Source organism: Anabrus simplex, chromosome 3 (assembly GCF_040414725.1).
Source record: "Anabrus simplex isolate iqAnaSimp1 chromosome 3, ASM4041472v1, whole genome shotgun sequence".
Lineage (NCBI taxonomy): Eukaryota > Metazoa > Arthropoda > Insecta > Orthoptera > Tettigoniidae > Anabrus > Anabrus simplex.
Genome location: NC_090267.1, coordinates 14,031,662 through 14,040,151, shown reverse-complemented (window position 1 = coordinate 14,040,151; position 8,490 = coordinate 14,031,662).

Below are 8,490 nucleotides of genomic sequence, written 5' to 3'. Positions count from 1 at the left end.
TAACCTCTCCGGAAAATTTTCGAAGTTCGATTTTCGGCAGTTTGAGCTTTTCTGTGAGAAACCTACGAAACCATCACTCGATATTTGATTTCCTTCATTTGTACGTTGTGTTAATACAACACACTCCATTCTCTGACGAGCTTCATCTACTTTATCACGATATTCATTCACTTTGTCGTATTCATTTGTCACTGCCGTCGAGAAGCACTTCTAATATTTTCTCATCGGCATCCTTGAGTTCATTTTCTAGTCGTTCTAGTTTAGTAAAATGCAATCTTAACTTGTTGGGATCTGTTTCCGCCATCACCGCATCGTATGTTTTTGCGAACATCGCACGTATTGATTTTCACGATTTAGTCAACTTATCCATTTCAAATTACTGCTTTGTTCACGTCCAGTCACGGTCGCCACTAATGTTACGTCGAACCCGAAAATCTACCCGATAAAACGGAATTCGTCTGATAGTCACACAGGTGATGACTTTTATTATTTTCCACAAACTTAAAACTTTATTTACATCGTTATTTCTCGTACAAAAACAAAAAACTGTTCTCAAAACCAAAGAGTACAAAATCTGGTGGGTGCATTCCATTTAGTCTCTGGATGTAACAGGCATGGAGCCGCACACAAACATCAGTACTACTATTACACATTTCCTGTTACTTTTCTTGCTTGTTTTGAAAGAAAATTCTCTTTCTTTGGGAGATTTTCTATTATAAGTCAAAGACTTGGGTGGATTAGGGACGTTGAAAATTGCTGGGATGGAATAACACTTGAGTAGTTTTCGTCCATCTGCCGTCTTTAGTTCAAATTGCGATTCTTCAAAATGATGCTAGAAGAAAATACATAATGAGACCTATAAATATAAAACATCGTTCAAATAAACATATTATTATTCAGGAATAATACGAATGTATAACTTCATTAACCGCGCACAAGACGGAATTATCTGTAGCTTGCCATTTATCACGCCTACAGCTTTGTACCCACTGATCTTTTCTCTGCTTATTTCTCGGGAAACGAAACACTCCAATTCCATCAGTTGTCTTATTTTGACAATTTGGTGCGGCACAGTATCGCATTTTCCTTCTAAAATACAAGTAATAACTCACATCATTACATCGGGCACGCCCACATAACGATATTTAAGACCCAATATGGCCGCCACCGCAAAGGATTGTGGTAGCGTGACCAGACCTTCCTAGACAGACCTTGGACAGCTGGAGCGACACTAGCACCTCTAGTGGCGATGTAAAGGCAACTTGCTAGCTGACAACAGGGAACGAATTACCACTACAGTCTAAAATGTCATAACTTCTGAACCATCCATGCAAATAATGAAGTGACAGACCGACCGACATCGAATCTGCCAAGTTGGGCCAAGAAGGCCAGCGCTCTACCGTGGTCGGTCACTTGCTTTCTTGGCTTACGCTGCCTGAACTGTCAACGATAGACCCCAAGTATAAGTGTAGGAATTGTAGAGCATAAAAACCTCTACAAAAATGTCCGCGATGGTATATACCTATTTCGAACCAGCTACCCACTAGAAGCGATTTTATGTTATAGTCCGCGGTAAAAAATAACTCCTTAAGATTAAATACATATTTCGATATTATCCTCTAACTTCTCATCGAAATAAATTGTTTCACCTCCTCCACTATTTCATAAGGATTACAATAACCTTGTCAGGACATTATTTGCATGGATGGTTCAGAAGTTTTGACCTTTTGAGACTCTAGTGGTAATTCGTTCCCTGTTGTCAGCTAGCAAGTTGCCTCTACCTCGCCGCTTGGAGCGCTGTAGTCGCCTCGGATGAAAAAAATCATCAGAGCTTCGCGACTATATATATTAGACTGTGGTGTAGTGTTGCGTGCGAGTGAATGAATGGGACTTCGCAACACAGCTGTAAGGAGACATGCTTGAATCCGTGACCAGGCTGTGACCAATAAAAAGTGAGTAAGGTTGGACGTTATTTTTAACTGTTACTTCTCACAGTTCATTTATTTTAGCAGTGTCAGGTGTAGCAATTACACAAAAATAACCGTTTGTCACAGCTCTACCCTGCAGTATCTTATGGATTAGAACTCATCTGGGAACGTCTTAAGCTTAGTACCTTTGAAAAATAGAAGGTGTCAATGCACGCTTCTTTAAGAATGCACTGAGAGTGGGTAAATCAGCGCCAACGAGAATGATTTATGTACTAACCAAGGAGACCTCCTATGTTGAGGACAGTACCTGCTATCTACTTCTTCTTCTTCTTCTTGGTTAGTTTTTGGACATCGTCGTAAGACGCTACGTCCAGTCACTGGTTTGCGGGATAATTAATGTCTGGGAGAGGTACCAACATTAGAAGAAATTAGTACACTACGAGATAGTAGGGTTAGCTATGTAATGAAGCTAATTACAGCCGGTAATAATGAAACTGAGGAAAATACCAAGAATATGGATGCTAAACTATCAAGGCATAACACAAAAACACTGGGACACAGGGTTCTAATGCTTCACGTCTGTGTGGTCTGCCACGACGTCTTACTGCAAACAAACTAGACCGGACCACAAATAGGGGTTGGGATGCGAAAGTTCGTACCTATAGGGAAGGAAAAGGTTACAATTGGATGTTACAGGTAACTAAAAAAGTAAGTATTAAGTCTACAACGCGAAAAGTCGGTTGAAACACTAAACACGAAACATTTAACGGCAGTTGGTAACCCGCATGAAGAAGCTTAGCTATGAATTCGCGACGTTGAGGTTCATATGTCTGACACTGAAAAAAGATATGATTGACAGTACCTACTGCCCGACCGCATGGACATAAGTTACATTCGAGAAGATTAAGGCGATAGAGATGAGCAGGCGTACACACATGATTTAAGCGGAGCCGTATGATTGTAGCAATATGACGCCGAGTGTAGTTACCAAAGGCGAACCACGGTTTATTAGGAATATCATGCATAAGCGTGAATAAGTGCTTACCTTTCAACTGGGAAGTTCGGCGCCATTCTGCACACCACTGATCGTGGATGAAGTGACGACAGTGTTCCCATAAGTCTGTGTGTGGAACTGCGATATAGTAGTCCTATCCAGTACCCTGGGCGGCCTCTTTAGGTAGGATATCTGCTGTGACGTTACCGTGTATTCCAGAATGGCCCAGAATCCATGCGAATAATACTTTAACATTACGGAGGGACAAGTCATAACTTAATTTGCGTAAATTTTGAATGTACCAATTATTGGTATGTTCGGGATTGTCTAAAGCCATCAAGGTGCTTAAGGAGTCAGTACAAATGAGAGCTTTTAATATTCCAGAATATTTTATGTACAATAAAGCCTGGCGTATGGCGAAAATTTCGGCCGTGAAAGAAGAAGCGAGGTGTGGGAGAGTGAATTATTTGTTCACATCCAGTTGGGGGGAGTAAAATGCAGCACCTACACCAGGTGGGGATAGATTCTTTGAACCATCAGTGTAAAAAGTAATATATTGCTCTTGGTTATGCCTACTGAACGCAAATTGAAATAGACTGTTCGTGACATGACTATTTGTTCGTAGTATTGGAGGACGAGTTTCGAAGATAATGTGAAGAATGTCGGGCTTAAATGTACTAGCTCGAAAAGTTATAGAGTATTTCGGGTGGTTTAATGTTTGTACCATGCTAGTACGAAAGTGACCGAATTGGTTAAATGCCCATAATAGAGCCGGTTGATGTTCTTCATTAACATTCCGGTTTTGATAATATTCGTGTAACAGCTGTAGTTTCGGGAGGATTGGGTGGCGATATTTATTTAATTTGTTAAGAAGATATTTGCTAGCGAGTAGTCGTCGTCGAAATTTTAATGGCGGTTCCGATGCTTCAGCTAAAAGTGCGTTCGTTGGGGAGGAGGACATAGCCCCCATGATTAAGCGGAGTATTTTAAACTGAAAGGTATCAAGTTTGCGTAGTTGGCTATGAGATGCTATATCAAGAAAATGACAGCCATATTCGAATACTGACCGGATGATATTTTTATATACCGTAAGAAGGACATATGGATCCGATCCCCAGGTGCGTTTAGTGAGAGATTTAATGATAAGGTATTTAGTTTCTAATTTGGAAAGAATATATTCGATATGTTCTTTCCAGAGTAATTTGTTATCAATTTTAATGCCTAAATATTTGATCGAAGTTTTGATACGAATCTCATAGGAACCAAAGGTAATTGGCGTACGATCATAATTCTGTTTCTTCGTAAAGATCATTGCAGAGGATTTTTGAAATTCGATTTCTAAATTATGCTGTAGGAGCCATCTATGGAGGATCGTTAGTGTACGTTCAATGGTAGTACGGGATTCAAGTGCCGATTCGTTAATGGAATAAATAACTATATCGTCAGCATATTGTAGGATTCTAGCCTGTTGAGAAATCACCCGCTCTAAGTCAAAGGTATATAACAGATATAAGATAGGGCTCAAAATATCACCTTGTGGGAGACCTTTGGAAGTGTATCTAGAATCGAGCCTCTGGCCATTGGTCTTTAGAAAAATGTGACGATTGGTGAATAATTGCCGTATGATATTAATAAACGGAAGAGGAAATTGCCACTGATATAATTTGGCAAGAAGTACTCCAATGTCCACATTATCATATGCTCCTTTTATATCGAGAAATATAGCCGTCAAAACGTCACCTCGACTGCGAGCGAGTAATAAATCTGTAAAAAATATATTAAGAGCGTCTGCCGTACTTCGGCCTTTCAAAAACCCAAACTGATACACTGGAAGTATATTATAATATTCTAAACACCAGAGAAGACGGTGCAAGAGGATTCGTTGAAAAGTTTTACGAAGGCAGGAACCCAAAGCGATCCCTCTATACCCGTTTGGGTCTTGAGGATGTTTACCTTGTTTTAATAGGGGTATAATTTGAAAATCGTTCCAATCTACAGGAATGGCATGGCTGTCGAGTATGGCGTTAAATGTATGTAGCAGCGTTTGCTTAGCGTGGAACGGTAGATATTTCAACATTTTATAGGTGATAGAATCTCTGCCCGGACTAGTATCTTTTCGATGTTCGAGTGCCATATCTAGCTCATGGAGGGAGATATTCTGTAATAGACTAGAAAATTTGTCGGAGGAAGGTATTAAACTATATTCATAAGAAGGTTCCACGTAATCTGGTGTTAGTTGGTGGTAAAATTGGGCAATTCCGTGAGGGTGCGATTGAGAAACAGAATTTGTATGAGTATTACTTAAATGTTGGATGGCTGCCCATATATCTTTGAGGGGGTTTTGTCGATTGAGAGATGTGACAAATACTTTCCACGCTGTTCGTCGTTTTTATTTAAAAATAGTCTGTATAGAAGCGACTATTTTTTTATATTGGACATAGTGATCATAGGAGCCAGATGTTCTATAAGCTTTTAAGGCAGCTTGTCTGCGACGAACTAAAGACGCACATTCGGAATCCCACCAACGAATAGCATTTCTCTGCATTTTAAAAAACCGCTTGTGTTCAAGAGGATGATAAGTATCTAAATAAGAATGAATAAAGGATAATAGTAGATCATAGTCAAGAATATGGGGAGCGGGAAGTGTAGAGCGGATTTTATCTGCAAGAAAGGTCGTGAATAGCGTAGAATCAAAAGAGCGGAGATTACGGGATGCAGTAAAGTGAGAGACATTCCTGATAACCTGTGGGCCTATATCTATTAGAATGAGAAAATGGTCGCTTTGATGGGTATCATAAATTACCTTCCAATTTGTTTTATGTGCCAAATCTACTGTGCAAATTGTGAGATCTACTGCACTTTTATTAATGTTAGGAGCTGTTAACCGAGTAGGAGAACCGTCCTTGAGGATAACCAGTTCCTGTTTTACGGTGATTCGTCCAATATTCCGCCCTTTGCGGCAACTAGATATGCTCCCCCAAAGAGGATTGTGGGCATTAAAATCACCACCGATTAGGGTGTTGATTTGTGAGAATTGTGAAAAAAATTTGTCCCATTGGACATAGTTACCTTTTATCCACGGCGGGCAGTATATTGAAACCACGGTCCAATCTTGAATTTTTACTACAAGGGCTTGAGTGCCCGGTATGATATAGTTTAATGGAGCTTCCTGAAAGTAGATGTCTTGTTTGAGTAAAATGCATGTACCTCCAGAGATGGGTGCATCATGCCGTATGACCGTAAAACCTTTCATACGAAAATGAAAATGAGATTTCAACCAAGTTTCGCTCAAGAAAATTACCGCAGGATCAAAAGAATGTATCAAACTCACTAATTCATGTTTCTTATTTAATATGCTCCGACAATTCCATTGCAGTATCCGCATGTTTTACTTGGCAGTAGGGGAAGGTCCCACGTATAGAAGAATCTCATCATATACCGATTTTAACTTATGCTTCCATGGGTCGTTTGGGCCCATGTCTGCGAGTATATCTGCAAATTTGTTAAAGGTGTTTCGACATTGTTCATGAGAATTAACGTGTGATTTACAATGTAAAGCCATGACAGAGGGAGATGCCGATATTGGCGCGTGGGGATCCGAAGGTTGCCCTTGAGGACTTGGCTTCCGTGATGTAGATGCAGTCTCGGTAGGAGTAGCAGGTATCAAACGCACTATTGGAGTGCCAGAATGTTCTGGAAACGTTTTCGGATTACTTATTAAATTCAGATATGATGCCCTGTAATAACCTGGTGTGACAGGTGGGCGGGGGGGTTACTAACTACCATAGTAAACTTACGCTTTCGAGGGAGAGTTTCTTCCGATTGGGAAGATCTAGTGGGTAAAGGAGGGAAATGTTGGGACATCATAAGGGGGTTAGATATGGACTCTAATGGGGCAAAATAGTTTTTTACTTCGAAATATGATTTGTTTTCAACACTCATAATGCGTTTAATTTCTTTCTGTTGTTTGTGGATTTCACAACGTTCAGCCCCCGCAGGGTGATTTTCTGCACAATTAGCGCATTTAACTAGTTGGTGAGTGCAATCTTCGGTAGAGTGATTTAGTGAACATTTTCCACATCTCGGCTCCCTGGAACGACAATTAGTGGCGGTATGTCCATACCGCTGACATCGTTTGCATAATAAAGGAGAAAATATAAAGGCCTGAACCTCTAAAATAACCTTAAAAATGGACACACTTTTCGGAAGGTGTTGACTTTCAAATATAACCTTTACAGTACCTGTAGGAATATATTCAGTTTTTCCCTCTTTGGAGGATCGACGGTTTAGACGTTGTACTTTCACGGCAGGATATGGTGAGTCTAAATAGGTGAGAATGTCGGATTCGGAAAGAGTAGTATCTACTCCCCGTACTACTCCTACGCGATGAATATTCGATGACGGAATAAAAGCTTTCAATTTCTTTTCTTTCAGAATGGGATGAAAAAGAAAGGCGTTTGCAGCCTTGCTAGACATGAAAGTAATTTGGATCCTATTGCGTCCCTTCCTATGAATGGCCTTGACTTCCCCAATTTGCTTTTCATAGAAAATCCGACCCAGAGTCATAGGATGAAGATGTCCGATTTTATTTTGAGATTCGGTCGATTCCACATAAACTATGTAGGGGCCAATATGAGTGTTAGAATATTTAGATACAGGAACGGGCTGGCGCTGATCCATGTCACGTATGGTATCTTGAGAACTATCTCGTTGGGTATCCGTGTTACTAGCGTCCATGTGTAAATCCTCACTTATGGCATCCTTGCCATTATCAGGAGGTCTGCCTAAAGGGCCACCGCCACTATCTACAGACATAGTACCCCAAAAGATGAGTACACTATACAAGCACCTATACAACTACAAGGGAAGAAATACTAGGATACAAAACACAAAGCACTCTACTTATCTACAGACGTGAAACGCCGCTGCACCAGTGACCGGAGAGAGACGTGTGCACTGCACAACAGCCGAACACCGAATGAAGTACCTGCTATCTACTGAACAATATGCAAAACATGTGGAGAGAAGAGTGGCTAAGAGGAAAGAGATAGACATAGACTTCTACGCCACAAGCGCCATGTTAGAGAGAAATTGGATGAAGGAAAACCAACAACACAGATACGTTGTAACGCGATACGCCATCCACGGCTTTCTTCACAAAATATGCGCGACCAAACCGTATCACAATCCCAGCAAAAATTGTATATGTGAGCTGTGTAATGAAGAATGTGACAGATATCAGTTAACAATATGCACAAACAGAACAATGTCATTAACACATTATAGTAAGATGAAATAAGTGTTATGTAGATTCGGCTGCAATTCATTCTTATATACTCACGGCAGATTTATACCTAACGCAGTGTTATTCGTCTGCATAAGTATATCCCCGATATAATTTTCTCACTTGAAGCTGTCCGCTGCAGTCGTCGGTGGCTCGGATTTTGTTCGCAGTATTGCCAGGAATTTGAAACTGGCTGGATGGCTGATACGTGGTTAAAAGTGGTACTGTACATACAGTTCACCTCGATTAGTAATGTGCTTGGAATGAGGAGAGGAGCATTATTT